The following is a 19,500-nucleotide window of genomic DNA, read 5'->3' as shown; positions in this document are numbered from 1 at the left end:
ACAGTACGACATCTCGGCAAGAGACTTATACCTCTCTTGATGGCTCAATGGTTTACGTCAACTGAGTCGCTGAATAGGCTTTCGTCGCGGGTTCGTGTCCCCACGATTCCAATTCATTTATCACTTATATAAATTCCCCTTCGGCGACAATTCTCCAACGGAGATATACCGAGGTAGCGTGAATTTCGATATTAAGCGACATTTGTAGCTTCATGATTGTATATAAATCACGGTGTGATAAAAATTTCATAACAAGAGCTGCGTGTTCCAAACGTACCAATGAACTGTCATGGCGGAGGTGGGTCATTGTCGAGGTTAGTACACTTTCCCTGCTCACGACGGGTAAAAACAGTACGACATCTCGGCAAGAGACTTATACCTCTCTTGATGGCTCAATGGTTTACGTCAACTGAGTCGCTGAATAGGCTTTCATCGCGGGTTCGTGTCCCCACGATTCCACCATTTATCACTTATATAAATTCCTTTGGCGACAATTCTCCAACGGAGATATACCGAGGTAGCGTGAATTTCGATATTAAGCGACATTTGTAGCTTCATGATTGTATATAAATCACGGTGTGATAAAATTTCATAACAAGAGCTGCGTGTTCCAAACGCACCAATGAACTGTCATGGCGGAGGTGGGTCATTGTCGAGGCTAGTACACTTTCCCCGCTCACGACGGGTAAAAACAGTGCGACATCTCGGCAAGAGACTTATACCTCTTTGATGGCTCAATGGTTTACGCCAACTGGAGTCGCTGAATAGGCTTTCGTCGCGGGTTCGTGTCCCCACGATTCCAATTCATTTATCACTTATATAAATTCCCTTTACGACAATTCTCCAACGGAGATATACCGAGGTAGCGTGAATTTCGATATTGCGACATTTTGTAGCTTCATGATTGTATATAAATCACGTGATAAAATTTCATAACAAGAGCTGCGTGTTCCAAACGTACCAATGAACTGTCATGGCGGAGGTGGGTCATTGTCGAGGCTAGTACACTTTCCCCGCTCGACGGGTAAAAACAGTACGACATCTCGGCAAGAGACTTATACCTCTTTGATGGCTCAATGGTTTACGCCAACTGGAGTCGCTGAATAGGCTTTCGTCGCTGGTTCGTCCCTATCGATTCCAATTCATTTATCACTTATATAAATTCCCCTTTGGCGACAATTCTCCAACGGAGATATACCGAGGTAGCGTGAATTTCGATATTAAGCGACATTTGTAGCTTCATGATTGTATATAAATCACGGTGTGATAAAAATTTCATAACAAGAGCTGCGTGTTCCCAACGTACCAATGAACTGTCATGGCGAGGTGGGTCATTGTCGAGGCTAGTACACTTTCCCCGCTCACGACGGGTAAAAACAGTAACGACATCTCGGCAAGAGACTTATACCTCTTGATGGCTCAATGGTTTACGCCAACTGGAGTCGCTGAATAGGCTTTCGTCATGGGTTCGTGTCCCCACGATTCCAATTCATTTATCACTTATATAAATTCCCTTTGGCGACAATTCTCCAACGGAGATATACCGAGGTAGCGTGAATTTCGATATTGGCGACATTTGTAGCTTCATGATTGTATATAAATCACGGTGTGATAAAAATTTCATAACAAGAGCTGCATGTTCCAAACGCACCAATGAACTGTCATGGCGGAGGTGGGTCATTGTCGAGGTTAGTACACTTTCCCCGCTCACGACGGGTAAAAACAGTACGACATCTCGGCAAGAGACTTATACCTCTTGATGGCTCAATGGTTTACGCCAACTGGAGTCGCTGAATGGAGGTTGTCGCGGGTTCGTGTCCCCACGATTCCAATTCATTTATCACTTATATAAATTCCCCTTTGGCGACAATTCTCCAACGGAGATATACCGAGGTAGCGTGAATTTCGATATTAAGCGACATTTGTAGCTTCATGATTATATGTATATATATACACATAGAGAGAGAAAGAGAGAGAAACGACAATGATCGCTGTCACACTCACTCTTAAACTGTTGAATCATGCATAAATGGACGATATAGAAAACGCCTCAATCCTGGCAGCTTCATACTCCTATATATACCAAACAGGTCGTCGAATTCCCCTACACGCTCTGCATTATTAACCAGAGTCTTACAAGCGCTGTCTTGCCTTCTTGAATCTTGTAGCTTCCCTTCCCAGGTACTTCTGTCCCTGTATCTGTCCATTTCTCCATTCTTAACATGTGATCGGACTATTTCAAAACTCTCTAATCCATCCTTTCAATTATGCTCTCTCTCTCTCTCTCTCTCTCTCTCTCTCTCTCTCTCTCTCTCTCTCTCTCTCTCTCTCTCTCTCTCTCTCTTCATATATATATATATATATATATATATATATATATATATATATATATATATATATATATATATATATATATATATATATATGTGTGTGTGTGTGTGTGTGCTTAAAAATCATAGTAAATTCACGTGACTTAAGTATATAAGCGAATCCCAAAATGACAGGAAAATGAACTTCTCTGACAGGCGGAAGTTCAGTACCACTGAACTATCTCTGTCATTATATACATGTATATATATATATATATATATATATATATATATATATATATATATATATATATATATATATATATATATATATATATATATATATATATATATATATATATATATATATATATATATATATATATATATACATACCATATGTAACCAAAGACCCATATGCAGTTAAAAACAACTATAGGCCAATCGCAATTGCTACACACATTTCTAAGATGCTAAAATTAGTAATATTAGGAAATATAAGGGAAATTTATATACAAGTGAGTATCAGTTTGGGTTTAAATCAAATCTAGGCGCAGAAATATGTGTTTATGCTTTAAAAAATGTTATCAATTATTACCACTCACAAAATACGCCTATATTTTTATGCTTTTTAGATGGATAAATTGTTGCGCCGAAAAGTACCGAAACACTATGTCAAGTTACTCGCTTATTGGTTTAACTTTCAAAATTTTGTTGTTCAATGGGATGATCAGTTTTCTGGCTCCTTCGATAGCAGTAATGGCTTGAGACACGGAGGCATTCTGTCACCCTACCTTTTTAACATTTATGTAGACGACCTGAATATTCAACTGGCTGGTTCCGGAATAAGATGTCTCATCGGGGATGTTGCTTTTAATAATTTTAGCTATGCAGATAATCTAGTTATTCTTGCTCCCACTGCTAGGGCACTTCGAAAACTTCTGAAGATTTGTCAAGACGTTGCCATAGAACATGATATACAACACAAGCAAAACTGTGTACATGTTGATTCCTTCATGTAACAACAAAAGTCAGGGAATACCCAAGGATTTCATTGTAAAATGACTTCTTACAATTTGTAAATTTATTCTCGTATCTGGGCCACATAATTACTAGTAACAGTAAGAGTAATGAAGATATTGAGTAGCATCGTCGGAAGCTCTGTGTGAGAGGGAGTATGCTTATAAGAAAATTTAATTTCTGTGATGATGAAACTAAAGTTCAATTATTCAAAACTTTTTGTACGACAATCTGTTGTTCTTCACTACGGCATTACTACACACAAGAAACTTTAGGAAGACTAAGAGTGTGTCATAATGACAAAATAAAGGGACCGATGGGGTCGCCCGAAATAATAGTGCTTCACATGTTTTTGTGATACTGGGTTTGCCCTGCCTTCATGTTATCCGGCGCCACGCACTATTTAGTTTAAAACAGAGATTGGAGAAATCAAATAATGTTTTGATACGATTGCTAGAAGACAGTGATGCGTCTTTATTATTTACATTACATGATGAATGGCACAGAATACTCTACTGACAGATAAAACTGCTTTTTTTGTATGTTCTATATTTTGAATGATTTGAGCATTATGTTTTTATGTAGATGGAGAATAATATAGTTGTTATTGAGCTTATTTACGCTTGCTTTTTAGGTCTAGTTGCATGACCCCTTTTAAAGATTTATTATGTTTATTGGTAAGATACACACTTTCGTTGTGATAATTATATTTTTTCTGTAAATTTGTTTGTTTAACAATAAATCAAAATTGTAGACTCTCGGTACCACTACTTTTATTTGTAAATTTATTGTATATGAATTCATATTCGAAATAAATATATTATATATATATATATATATATATATATATATATATATATATATATATATATATATATATATATATATATATACATGTATATATATACATATATATTTACACACATATATGTACATATATATATATATATATATATATATATATATATATATATATATATATACATACACACACACACACGTATAGAATGCACAGCCACATCATCATATAATTAGCAGTTGCTGACGGAGAGTACCACACACATTATGAATATATGTGGTTTTATACCTAAATTTTTTTTAAGAATATCTTTTAAACCGAGTCTTTTTTGACGAAAATTGAACATTTCGATATAGGGTTGAAACCATTATTCTTTTTCACAACACAATTTGGGAATTTCTTACCCTGTAATTTCTAAAGAATGGCTTTTAGTGGTTGGGGGGAGGGGAGGGGGCTGCCGGAACATTTCATTATGTCTTTTTTTTAGTTGCAGCAAGAATTAGAGGTCGTTCATAGCTCGTGACACGCGCTGCACAATAAAGATTTCCTTTTATACACTTATATTTTAAGCATAAAGTCACAAGTTCCTATTCTAAATAAATTTCGCTGTAAAGTTCCAGGTCTTTCATAAATCATGCTCTTTTAACTAAATATTAAATTTTCATGGGTAAAAGTACTGAACAATATATCAAATTAACTATGATCTAGTGAGATTGATGTATTTCCTGTTTTTCATAAAACATTCTTTTTTATCCAGAAGCTCTTAAATTAATTATTAAATTTTCATAAAATTAATTAGAAACTCTTAAACTAACTATAATATAAAAGTAATTAATGTATTAATTCATTTACACCAGGTCTATCGTTCCCGTAAATGATTTAGGTTGATAAATGACCAACGCACATTAGACAGTTGCTTTTAGAGGGCTGACATCAGACCAGTAGATTATTCCAGTGTACAGTAGGTTAGACGGACGTGTGTCATTACGAATGCTGCGTCTGACGCTGAGTGGAAATTAGCTGTAAAGCTTCAAGGTTCGTTTGGTCTCTCGTTTTTTGTCACAATCTTCCCCTGGATGAAAAAAAGAGTTTTTTTTTTTCATTTTATATGATTTCATGAAAGCAAATAACTTTGAATGGAATTAACTTTGGTTTAGGATACACAACTCATTGTTTATAAGTTCCTTATAAGAAAATAAAAGTTAGGGTTTGGTGCTTGATTAAACCTGTTTTTCATAACTATAGTGATACGTGTGTTTAAAGAAATTCAAACGCATTTTGACACTGGAATGCAAATTTTTTGTGCTCAACAACATCGTAATGTTCGTAAAGTGCATAATTATTAAAATTAAAAGTTTTACATAACGCTATAAAAGAAAGATGAAAGAGTAAGTTTCCATGTCTAAAGATTTAGGGTACTAAAGAAAATTCATTCTGCAATAATAAAAAAAAATACTTACTCTAATGTAGGTATAGAAATTAAAATCGTAAAAAAGTTAACACCATGAACAGGAAGATAAGGACTTTTGCAAGCAATATGAACGAGGTTGGTAAATAATTTTCCTTTGAATGTGGAATCAGATTATGATAATTTTCGACATTATGAAAAGGAACTAAAATTTAGGTTTAAAAAAGATGGGAAAGATGGAACATCAGCGCAGCCGTACGTGAGGTAAATGACTGAGATGAGCAATGTACTTTGTTCGTAAGTGGTGCAGAGAGGAAGCTGGAATACAAGCTGAGGGAGAATTTTGGTCAAAATCGAAACTGGTGTTAAGATTTATTTTTCTCTTCCTTTCTTCTTAAAAGCTATGGTAGATACCTGTGAACCCTCCTTGGAAAACCAAATACTGAAAAAAATATGTCTTATATGAGAAATATAATAAAAAAAGTAATCTTGTGTGCTTGTATTAGAAAGTCAAATAAAATTGCCTCTTGATTTTAAACTTAGCTAATTCGAAGGTGAAATATTCTGTCATTTAATATATCCTTTATACTGATAAAAAATACCTCTACAAGACCCGAGCAATGGGGATAAGAGGTTCATTACAGACACAATGATGTGAATTTACCGAAATGCTCAAAAAATCCCCCAAAAATTAATAAAAAGGTTTATGGAATGAAAGCATGAAATGATTTGAAATATTTTGATCCTGGAATAAGACTTGATTTTCTTCGAATATCTGGGATGCGTGATTAATTTTCTACTCTGTATAGAAGATTCACGAGGTACAGATGTAAGTTCTCAAACTTTTCTCAAGTGGCTAAAGTTTCATCAGCAATTCACTTGTTGAATAACTTCTTCCAGTCTATAGGGCTCTGACTTTCATATTCGACAAGGAACGTTCGGATTTTCGCTCCAGAATTTCTTGCAAAGACTTTTTTTTTTAAAGGCGATGATAAAAATGAACCATATTAGTGATATTTTCTCAAATGCATAATGTTTTTCGTTAAAGGACATAGAGTCAAATAAAACATTAGGATTTGCTTATCTTTCCTTTTAATCATTTCCAAATATATCCATCAAAACAGGACGCCTATAGTGACATATTTATTTAGTTAGGTATTTTGCAAGCGCATTATTGCATTATCTCTGAAAAAGATCAGAAAACTAATGGAATATGCAGAAGGAAATTTAAAAACCTTTAAAAAATGGCGGGAATATGAGACAAGCAGCTGTGCCTTTGCTGAAAGGGAATTCAAATGAGGCAGGAAGCAAGGGTCTCCAACAATTGTAAGAGCGAAAAAAAAGACAGCATAAAGCAAGTGGAGTTAAATGAGGAGTTTTATTCAGCACTTTCTGGAAAACTCTGCCTCAGAGATCGAGAAAGCAAACAAACTTTTAAAGCTGAACAGATTTCTCTCCTCCTAAATGTTTGTTTCTGTCTGTTTTTCTTCTTATCTGCTTATCTGCGCGTAGCTGGTATAGAAATAGAATAAAAAAGAATGTATCTTTATGCAGTTGTAAATGTGTGTATCGTCGAACGTGAGAGCAGTGATCATGAAAAGAGATTCACTGAAGCAAGAGGCGAAAAGAACCAGAAGCTGTGCATAAAATGCAGGCAATATTGCGTGTCTTTTCATACGGAAAATGGCAGGTCAAAGTCATTTAGAAAAGAAAAATACAGCTTCCTAAATAAGAAAAAAATAGAAAAGAACAATAAAAGAAGACTTGCTTTCCAGGGACTCGAATAGAGCAAAACAAACATTTTTTCAAGCATTTATTGCGAGTATATTTCCTCCTTTATTTATGTTTTTAACTTTGAGCTCTCTGAAACTGGTTTTACTCCCCTTCATAATCCTATGATCCATGATATCCAAATTTTTTTATATAAATGAATAAGTGAATAATCCATATTGGCTTTCTTTGTCATCTGTGCAATTTGACCTAAAAAGAGTGAACCTTAACCTGTCACTGTTGAAATATGCAATAACGGGTAAAATTTTTCTGTTTTCACTTTTAAATGTTGTAAATAATATCAATACAATTTTATTCTTATTTGATAAAGTATGCCAGTTTACTGTGGCAGACAGCGTGACGCGTTTGACCATGCCATTTCCCTTTGAAATTATTAACTTAGCATGAATATGTTGCTTGCTTATTTAGTTCTTGTTAGGCAGGCAAAGTACAAGTTTTTACTAAATTTTTATGTTCTCAAAAGTAAAAAAAGATACAGAATGATCTTGATGCAAGGATCTCCAATAACTGTAAGTGAAAAAAAGTTAGCATAAAGTGTGTGGGGCTAAATGAGGACTTTATTTAGCTCTTTCTGGAAAGCTCTGCCCAGAGATCAAAACGGAAACAAACTTTTAAAGACGAACAGATTTTTCTCTTCCTGACTGACTGTTTGTTTTCCCTCTGTTTTTCCTCATTGTTTTTCCTCTTACCTGCATGTATCTGGCTGGTATAGAAATAGTATGTCTGTATCATCAAATTGTGATGGCGCTGATCATGAAAACCGATTCATTGAAACCAAATAAGAAAAGAAACAGCACCTTTCACAAAATGCAGGCAGTAACGGCAGTCTTTTGTTACGCAAAATGGGAATTCATTTAGAAATTAAGTATACAGCTTCCAAAAACAAGAAAAGAAATGAAAAAGTCGAATACTGCAAAAATAAAATTTTTCAAACATTTATTGTGAGTAACTCTCCTGCTTTATTTTTGTTTTCAACTTTGTTCTCTTTAAAAGTTCTTTTGCTTCAATGCAAATCATTTGAACTTTGATTTCCAGATTTTTTTATATATACTCGTAAATGAATAAAAATATTATTCATATTCTTTGTCAGTTGTATAATTTGGACTAAAAAGAATGAACCTTAACCTGCCACTGCAGGTGAAATCTACAATAACAGGTACAAGTTTTCTGTTTTCAGCTGTATATACATTTTTAAAACGATATAAACCCAATTTCATTTTTATTTGATGAAGTACGACAGTGTACTGTGACAGACTACATGAAGTGCTCAATCATCAAATTTCCCTTTGATATTATTAACGTTTTTACAAATGTTCTCAAAAATACAAAACATACAGAGTGATCTTGATGCTCAGCTCTACTACACACTTTTAGGCTAGTAAGAACTGAGCTTACGCGAAATTATATGATCTGGTTTGAAATAATGGGAATTCGCAAAATTGAACAGTTAGTTAGCGTATCCTTTTTATATTCCGTTCTCGAAGATTTTAGGTCTGATAAACCAAACGTGATGTAAAACCTACGACAAAACACTTTTTGCCATTTTTGTTAACATGATTAATTTTTGTTATTGCTTTCCTTACTAGAGAAAGGGAGAGGAAGAGGAAATGTTGAATTGACGCAATAGACGTGTGAACTTGGCTTATTAGGCAGAAAACGTGTGTGTGTGTGTGAGAGAGAGAGAGAGAGAGAGAGAGAGAGAGAGAGAGAGAGAGAGAGAGAGAGAGAGAGAAGAGCCGGTAAAGATATGTTTTTCTCTTGTCTTGTAATCTGTAAATAGTATGATTATACATTGAAAAGTCATAAGGACAGGTAAGATACATGCATAAAGGCCAACTACGGTAGTTTTATATATATATATATATATATATATATATATATATATATATATATATATATATATATATAAATGTATATACACACACATATACATATATATATACACACATATATATATATATATATATATATATATATATATATATATATATATATATATATATATATATATATATATATTAGTAAAAGTATATATTCAGTGGTTTGAAAATCATTCACGTTAACCGGATTCTTCCAGATGGCTTCGGTCTAGGCTATGATATTCGTGATTACCTCTGCGTGTATAAAAGAAAGAGAGAGAGAGAGAGAGAGAGAGAGAGAGAGGGAGGTGCGTCCCTAATCACTCATTCCCGTCCTGTCCTGGAAGGAAACGAATCTGTCGCCTGGATGGATATATATTATTCAAGGCGACTCCAACATAGATCTTTGGCAAGGATGATATTTCACATCTTGTTTTGCTTATGAAGCCGAGCGGAAGCATTGGGCCTGTCCGAATGCTACGCGGTCATTTGTTATGTTCGTTGTCACTCTCCTGATCCCAGAGCGGCCTGCTGGGGAGCGAGTTTAGACCTACTCTGTGGAGCTTTGGTACTGTGAGTTATCACGTTCGCTCCTGGCGAGAGTCTTGACTTTTTTTTTTTCTTTTTGCCATGCTTATTGTGTTCTACCAAACACCTTCATTTGTTTATTTAGGTTTTTTCGTTAGTTTTCTGTGCCAATAAGTTTTTTTTTCTTTAGGTTAGATCACACATGTTGAATGTTTTTATTTGACTGGTTTATGTCAGCACTGCACCTTGCTCCAGGTCATCCTGTGGTAGAGTGTGAAAATAATTACTGGGACTGGTGTAGACCTCTGGACACTATAAACTAATAGGGACGAGGTCGCACGTACCAGCAGTACTTCCCTCTCTTTAGATACTGAAAAAATAACCAATTTTTTATCTGTTAAAGACTTTTTGTCTAATATGCATTAATAAAATTTATAAACAAAGTTTTCTATTGCAAATATGCTAAGACATATTGCTTCTTTTTGAGATAATTTCTTGTCTTTAGATTAACGATATTAATCACTAATATACATAATCTTGCAATGTTTGTATTGTTAACAACACTTATAATGGTAATACTCAGTATAAATCACTTACCTTCCTGAAAAATAAATTTGGCACAACGTTTGTTTGTTAAAAAAGAGAAAAGACTCGGCTCTTCATCTTACTAACTTACTGATGGTCTTCCAATATTGCAAATACATTTCATTTTTGTTGACAGCAAGTTACTTATGTAAATTCTAAGTAAGTTTTGAATTTTTTATTCAAATCACTACATTATTTTCAAAGTTAAAATTTTGAGTGAAAATCCTCGTCTCTGCTTCGGGCCCCGAGTCTTCCATTTAATATTTCATCCATCGGTTCGTAATTTTTTATTTTATTATTGTGTTTTTAGTTCGAGGGACTTTGCGTTACTGATGACTCTCTCTCTCTCTCTCTCTCTCTCTCTCTCTCTCTCTCTCTCTCTCTCTCTCTCTCTCTCTCTCTTACATAACATGACTTTTTTGATAATGAACAACAAAATTTTTCTGAATCTTTTGTGAATGTACCCCCCCAAAAAAAATCAACCAACAGTTTTCTATTTTTAATGTTTTGGGTAATAGAATTTCTTAAGGAAGAAGAAAAAGAAGCACGATAATACTTCCTGTGTGCCAACTAGCGGATCCAGAAGAATTTCATGGGGATGGGGTGGCCGCCAATTTTCATGTATGTATTTGTATATATATACATATATATATGCATATACATACATATACCTATATATATATATCATATATAATTGTCATTATATTTTTCTCAAAATTTTATTATTTCTATGATAGATATTTAATTTTTTTCCCATTTTTATATTTTCCATTTATGTTATTATCTAAATCTTCAATATTATTATTTTGTCGTTATTTTTCATTAGGGGGGTTGGGCGGTACGTGGCCCCCCCCCCCCAACGCGATCCGCTAGTGTAGAGTGTGCCTTCAAAAGCGAGTGCATAAGGAAGGAAATGAATAAACATGAAAAATAGAAAATCATTTCCAACACAATGTAAAGGAAACTAGGTTTGAGGAGGAAGAGCCATTTCCCATTCAAAGCTGGTGATCAACCATCAATTCATTTAGTCATATTCAGTTATACCATTGCAATTCGATGGATGCCAATCATGGTAAATCGAATTCTATCTTTTTCTCGCCCCAGTAAATAGAAAATAAAATGATAGATTATTGAGGATTTGTCAGCTAACAATATACGTTATTCACTGGTTTAGTTATTTAGCGGTTTTGTCAAAACAGGTGCGGCGATTTTTTTGTTGTGTTTATATTTTGCAAAATTGTCAAAAAGTTCTCTGTTAGACAATATTCTGTGCATTGGAAACGCGTTTATTATTAAATTTCTTTAGTAAAAGCAACTCTTGTTTATATTTGGCACCATTTGTGTATGTACATAAATCAGTATTGGTATTAATGAACTGTTTAATACTGGCCAAATACATCATATCATCATAAAAGAACGGTGATAACGCCCAGCGCTTTCACCTCATTAATCCTTTTAATCTATTTATCTCCCATAAATATCAAATTCTTTCTATGACATAGTGAGGGAAAATGATATTCAAGCTTCAGTTATTTATGAAAATTCGGTGCACATCCAAATGCGGAATTTTCGTGATATCCTTCAATTCACTTAGACAAAACTTGGTACGAAATTCTAAGTATGTTATTATCAAAATGGTAAATAAAGAAAATAATTTTGCGTTAAGGATAATAAGAACCAAAAGCTGACTCCTTCCACCACTAGCACTGAAAAAGTGCTTGTACATTCGTTTTTCCTATTTTGAAAAAATTACACACCCACACACACATATATGTATGTATATATGTATGTATGTATATATATATATATATATATATATATATATATATATATATATATATATATATATATATATATATATATATATATATATGTGTGTGTGTGTGTGTGTGTGTGTGTGTATATATAATATTTATATATAAAGTCTAAAAGGTTTCAAGTATACGCTCACTAATATTCACATATAATTCGGTAATGACTTCACGGTCTCAAAAAATGTTTTCGTATGGCTCCAAAATAAGCTGACTTTATCTCATGAAATCTCAGGAATATTGTTACCTTCAAGCTCCCATTTGGCGAGTGTTGAAAGGACCTACAGAAATATTTGTTTCTAAACATCAAAATTTCGTAATCATGAATCTTTTTGTAAAAATGGAAAATGGGATATGTTTGATTTTCCGTACCATGACTAGACTACCTATTAGTTTAGGTAGCATGATCGCTAGGAAATAATGAAACCTGGAACCAAGAGCTTATATTATGTTGAGTGTGTGCATGTTTGCATTTATCCGCATATCGGCAACAGGAAATGTCTAAATAATCAAACAAAACAAAGTGAAAGGTAATAAATAGAGCCGTTTAGTTATCCAGTTATTACAAACAGCTGTCGCTAACAAATGATATTTGGACAGATCATTGCCAAGAAAAATTTCCTTTTTGAAATACCTGAATCAATTGGAATTTTTCCAGCTGTTCTGAACAATGTGTTTATTTTTCTATTGAAGACTTGCCAAATGTAGAGGTAATTGACAATGTCACTGAGAATGACAAAAGCTTTTATTTTAAGCTTGCGAGTTGGTATTGCGAAATGTCGGTGTTAAATCATAAACACCATTAGGGTGTCCTGACGGGGAATTGTTTTCAATTTAAATAATATCCTTTTAATTACAACTATTGATATGAAAGGTATAAAACTAAAAGAGCATTTTACCATTTCAGAGAAAAATGCTCAAAAATGGCATCTCACTCATTATGCAGCTAGCGGTCACAAAGTCACTTTATTAATTTTGGGTCAGAATGATCAAGTCTAATTAGTGAGGTTAGATAAAGCACCTGCCAAGATAAGAGAGATTATCGAACAAAAAAAATACGAATGATGGTGACAAAGCCTGGTAATCAGGAGGTGTCATTGTTATTAAGGCACCTCACTGAAATATGGATGAAATGTCCATGGGTGGATAGAGAGAGGTATACAACTTTGTAAAGGAAAGATGCTTCATTAAAAGCCTTAGAAGAAGAAGAAGAAGAAGAAGAAGAAGAAGAAGAAGAAAAATAATGCTGTGCGGTACATTTTGAAGGTCATGAATAAGAGATATAATGGGGATAAATTGGTTTATATACTAGAAGCTGACGAAGACTGAAAGATGAATTCAGGATTTTGTAACTTTTAAAAAAAAATATACAAGATTCAAGGATGGAAAGCTGCCAGCTGTGATGGACTCATTAATCAGATGGTTTTCGTTGAAAATGAAACGACACCTCGTATATTAACTAAAGTAGAATAGGAACTGAGGAAACAAAGCCTAAATAATGAGAGTTGGAAGTTACAGCTAAATAGCAAAGGTGACTTCATTTATCTCTTGTGATAAGAATATTTAACATTCTCATCAGCAGCTGGGAAAAGACAGTGACAAAATGTTTACGGATGAACAAGACGGACTTAGAAAAGGCCGAATTTGTACTGAGCTAATGTTTGTGTTAGGAAATACTGTGCATCAGTGTAAGAAATTAGGAATCCCACTTTGGTGGTTTTTGTCAATTACGAAAGGGCATTTGATACCCGCAGACCATTATTAAGGAAGGTCTTACGTAAATATGGTATTCCAGTCTAATATGTAATACTAACTGAAATTACCCTGAACGAAGCAGATGTACAGTTAATGTTGACGGTGGCTTGTCAAGTGAATTTGCAATAGGTAGCGTTCCTCCGTAGAGAAATGTTATGTCACGCTCACTGTTTGCGAGTGTGGATTTTATAATTAAAAAGTGGTTGGAAGTGAATGGAAAAGTTTGGATTGCAGTAACTATAGTAACTCGTCAGATTTATAATGCGGTCATGCTGCTGTTTTAAGCATCAAAACAAAGCATGCTTAAAAGAGTACGTCATAAAGCAACACGAAGACTCAAATCCAAGAAAAACAAGAAATGAATTAAGAGTGAAATTGGGATGAAATAACATTACATGGAGGAAAAATAGTCGTAGTCATGTTATATACAACCCTTCAATGCGGATATGAATTACGGTATGCCAGTGAATGTATATCTAAATAATATTGTCGATTTAAGAAAAAAGCTGAGGTCAGAAGGCAGGATAAAGAGAGAAATAATACCATAAAGAAAATTACGGAAGTTCTACGTGTAGATGAGGTCATGTTGAGGGGACGATGGTGATATCTTAGACAGTTCCCCTGGGAGAATAGTGCGTTATAGTGACAGCTATAGTCATCTAGGTACCAGGACAGTTGGATAACCCAGACCTACTTGGATGAGAACTATGAGGCTAGCGGCTGGAGATGAGTGTCGATTTGGGGAAATGAAAGCTCAGGAGAGACATGAGTGACAGAATTTCGCAGATACCCTTTGCGAAATACAACGCTTGAGACGACGATGATGATGGTAATTAATATCACTGGCGTTGTTTCATGATAGAAATGTTACTGATACAATTTACAGTTGCCAAAAACAAAATAAAAAAAAGAAAGGAAAATAAAAGATAAATTCTAGAGTGCTAAAGGAAAGTGGCTTAATCATTTCAAAGAAACCCGATTGGAACAAATGACCAATTGAAGAGAACGACTTCCGTCCCCAGTGGGCCGAAATTGCTCACGTTCAAACCAAGTTTTCTTGAGGATAATGTCTTTTATTCTGAACCCAAGATGTGACCCGCATATTGATATAAAAACTCGAATGTAACAAAGACCAACTCTCTCTCTCTCTCTCTCTCTCTCTCTCTCTCTCTCTCTCTCTCTCTCTCTCTCTCTTCTGTGGTTTTCTCTTTCTCGTTCTAGTGGGAAAATGAGATATCATTTCTTATTGTTTCATTCCTCATCGCTTTTGGTGAAATTATAATAACTGCAGTCACTTTCAAGAATTTTGAATAGATGACAATCCTAAGAGCTCTTTCTCTCTCTCTCTCTCTCTCTCTCTCTCTCTCTCTCTCTCTCTCTCTCTCTCTCTCTCTCTCTCACGTTCGTATAAAGTATAATTTTTTTTATGCAAACTGGAATATTATGGATGAATGAATGGGAGGAATAAATCACATTAACATAATAAGTTTATCGGCATAATTCTTATCCAAGAATTTTGGACGGTATTTTATGTATTTTTCTTGACACCTAAATAGTTTATCAAATTAGTATTAGTTTTCCCTTATTGGTAAATTATAAATTAAAAAAAGAGTATTTTATAATTATTTAATTAGGAAAACAAAAAATTTTCGAATTTTATAAAAATGTTAAATTAATTTAATGCTACATTTGCAAGAAACAACTGTCAATTTAATGTTTTATAACTTATGTCACTCAAATTCTGGCCTAGCATAGAACGTAATCAGCTCTGTAGAGGTTTCACATACATGTATCCACGCACACATACATACAGTAACAGTATATATATATATATATATATATATATATATATATATATATATATATATATATATATATATATATATATATATATATATATATATATATATATATATATATAGTATATATATATATATATATATATATATATATATATATATATATATTGCTACAAGATTATGGAGACGGCATGATTGCACCTTCATCTCTCACACAAAGCCAGCCTAGTCGCCTCAAATTAGAATAAAACGAACAACCAAAGAGCACAGACGGTTTGTTTGTTAGGTCAGCTACTACGCATTTCAGCTGCCATGTCCAACTGTTTCTCGCCAATGAAATATTACAAAAGCGTCGGACAAGGTTGGTATTTTGGCAGAAGACATTTGAAACCCCGACCCAACTGTAAAAAAATATGCATTGATACCTAATGTGGCTAATTAAGGCATTATAAGAGTAATTAAAGGTAGAATTACCTAAATTTCATAAGGAAACCGATAGAGGCTAGTTGTGACGTGTAACCATGACGTAGAAGCAATGAAGGGTGACGGACGAGGTGTGAACAGTGTTTGACAGGAGAAAGGCTGTACGCGACCCCTGTTTCAGCGATGGTCTATTTAACTCTGTCCTTATCCGAGTTTTTAATACTATAATTATTGGTAGTTAAGGGTGCTAGAAGTGGGACGTGAAATTTAGCCAGTTTAGAATTAGGGTGTCATATGAGCTAAGTATACTGTAGGTCTCATTGGGATACCTTCTGTGAATTTTGGGTAATCCATAAATTATTCCATAAGAAGCACCTGCTGTATAAGGATTGACAGGTATCAGTACTTATAATATTTTGGTCTTTTAAACTTTTTAAAAATCGATTTTTTCGATCCTCGACTTTCACTACCAATAATTATAGTATTAAAAACTCGGATAATTTTAAAGAAAGGATTTTATCACAAGACTCAGATCTTTTTATAGCTAGTTTAGATGTGGAGTCACTTTTTACTAATGTCCCTTTGGAAGAAACAATTGATATTATTTGAGATCGAACTTTTCCTAACCCAGATATCATTTTTAATCATTTTAATATAGCGGATTTAAAAAAAAAAAACTGCTGCAATTGGCCGTGCTGGACACAGCCTTCATTTTTAATGGGAAAGCTTATGTTTAAACTGATGGAATGGCCATATGGATCTCCATTAGGTCCTGCCTTTGCAAATATTTTTATGTGCTTCCTGGAGGAGCGCCTGCTGGACGATTGTCCTTTGGCTTGCCACCCGCTTTTGTACAGCAGATATGTTGATGTCACCTTTCTGCTGCTTAGGAACATAGATCGACCAGATGAATTTCTTGAACATGCCAACCGAATGCATCCAAACATAAAGTTTGCAATCGAATATGAAAGTGAAAATAAATTGCCCTTCTTAGACATAATGGTTTCAAGATGTGATAATCATTTTAATACCGCGTTTTTAGGAAAAAACCTTTTACCGGGGTGGGTTCTAATTTTTATAGTCATTGTTTATTTAATTTTAAGTTAAATTCTTTGTCTCCCCCTCTTCCACAGGATCTTTAGTTTTCACGAGGAAATTCTATATCTCCACTAATATTTTATTAATTACTGTTTCCCATCTGAGCTCTTTTACACACATTTGCGAAATTTTTTTAAATAATATTTTTCATCCCAAATTCAAAATACCAACAGTACCTAAACTATCTTTTAATACAAGTGTCCCGCTTATCTATGATAAGCACTTTTACCAAGACTTACGACAAATAATAAACAAATATTTACCGGCTGTCGAGTTGAGACTAATACCTAATATTCCAATGACGATCAAGTCTCTGTTTAAATGTAAAGAAAGTCTGCACCCTTTGATGACCTCAGGAGTCATATTTAATTGCCCCAGATACGACCTGTTTTTTGCCCTGGGAGAATTTTTGTGAATAGTATCTTAGTGTTACCTGATAGTGGGTTGATTGTGGAAGTTCCAGATGGCAACTTGGAATTGTTTCACATTTTTTTACATATGACCGTTTGCCCTAGTAGTTTTAATAGTTCAGTAATAATATGGAACAGAGAATAGACTAGTTACTTTTTGAGTTGACTGTCGATATGACCGACTTACGTAAGACACCACTTCCTCGCAGCAGGGCTGTTCAGAATGTCTTCTATGAGCCTCAAGTTATACAAGTTCGATATAGGAACCGTCTACGGTACGCCTGCAGAGCCCGTTGGCATTTTATGTTGGCTTAATCTTCAACAACAACAACTGCAGGTTGCTACGCCTGCGCTTTTGTGAGAAGATCCAGGGTTTTGGAGAGATGTCAGGTAGGACGTCTACAAATCGCCGTCGTTGCTGGGAGACATCTGTTTGGCGCAAAGGATTCGTGAGCGCCGCATTCAACATGGGCTTGTGCAGTCGCAAGCCATTCAGCACAGTAGGATCGCCAGGGAGTTAGGACGCAAAGGAAACCATGGGCTTGCGTAGTCGCAGGCCGTTCAGTGTAGTTGGATCACCAAGAATGCAAGATTTCAAGTGTTGCTTTCCATAAAAGAACTGTTTTTGGAATAACATCTGTGTTACGAGACATAATTTTCGTATCTAGTGCAGATAGTTCACGATGATTTTGGAGTTGGCCTCTACTAAACTTTCGATTAGACAGTTATTGTAGCTGGACGAGGTCGTCCAGGAGTAGGTGGTACGAGCTCCTATTAGGTCTTTGAATAGTGAGATATGGATGACCTGTTAGTGGTTCCCGCGGCAGGTTCGTTTGCGCTGACAGTTGGAATTTGGCAGTCGAATACAAGAGAACTATTTGATCATGATTCGAACACATGGAAACAGCATGATAGGTCATTGAACCAATGCACCGGAAATGCCCCGCTCCGGTGGGGTATGTGAGTGCGTATGTGTGATTCCCCCATGATATATGATGGGAGAAACGTGACAGATTGATGGAAGCCTTGTGATATCTGTGGGTGCAGAAGGCAGGGTTCTTCGAACATTTGAACTGGACGGTGACGTCACGTTGCAAGGGAGGGGTTATAAAGAGAACGTGTTCATACGTGCGCTCTCATGTGTTTATTAGAGAGAAACCATAGAATGGGTAATGACTTCGATTTGTGGCTAGTGATCGCTCTTTTGAGCTGTGTTGTGAATAAGACAGTCACTGTGGGGAATGGTTTCCTGATGGCCATTAACATTTGTACCTTTTTCAGACATTATATGGAATACCCATTTTACGTTGCAGTGAAACCCTTCTCTTTTTTTTTTATTATGCATTTTTCCGTTTTAACTGTTTATTTTTTGGTCACCATTCCAGGGTTCTGATATAATGTAATGCTCTTCCTACAGGAAACTCGAACATTGTTATTATCTTACGGACTATATGACTTGTATTGTGGTTGTTACAACCTTATTATATTGCTTGATGACAAGGGGGTCACTGACTATTATGGTTTGGTGTAAAATAATATCTATAATGGTTTGGGGAACAGTATTCCCTGCAATAAAGTGTTCCTTTGATAGGGACTGTGAGTGACTTCATGTCATAATCGTAGTCTTTCCAGAGTTACTTTCGTTAAATTTGTTTTGAAGTCTAGTTTTCTATATCAGTGTCTCATTCCAGTAGGCCTTTAATAAAGGTAAGTTTAGAGAGAATCTTATGATGGAAAGAGAAGGGGATCTGCTGACCCAGATAAGGCCACAGCTACCAGAAACATCTCAAGGAAGGTGAGATGGTAAATTCTGTTCTTAAAACAGATACTTCAACAAACCGCCGGCTCTCGGACCCGGGCTGGTTAACATATACATTCTTTTTCTTCACACAACACACCCATTTT

General features: G+C 34.8%; 1 protein-coding gene and 1 long non-coding RNA gene across 2 annotated transcripts in view; one reads left to right on the top strand and one right to left on the bottom strand.

Moving 5' to 3' along the window:
• The window catches only part of LOC136851603 (dipeptidase 1-like), a 610,672-nt gene that overhangs the window by 205,645 nt on the left and 385,527 nt on the right, over positions 1-19,500 (bottom strand). The gene's annotated exons all lie outside the window — the stretch shown is intronic.
• Positions 1-19,500, top strand: part of LOC136851604 (uncharacterized) — a 481,793-nt gene that overhangs the window by 461,876 nt on the left and 417 nt on the right. The window lies entirely within an intron of this gene.

This window comes from Macrobrachium rosenbergii, chromosome 23, assembly GCF_040412425.1.
Source record: "Macrobrachium rosenbergii isolate ZJJX-2024 chromosome 23, ASM4041242v1, whole genome shotgun sequence".
Lineage (NCBI taxonomy): Eukaryota > Metazoa > Arthropoda > Malacostraca > Decapoda > Palaemonidae > Macrobrachium > Macrobrachium rosenbergii.
Note: the sequence above shows the minus strand (reverse complement) of the source record. Positions and strands in the feature narration are given on the sequence as shown.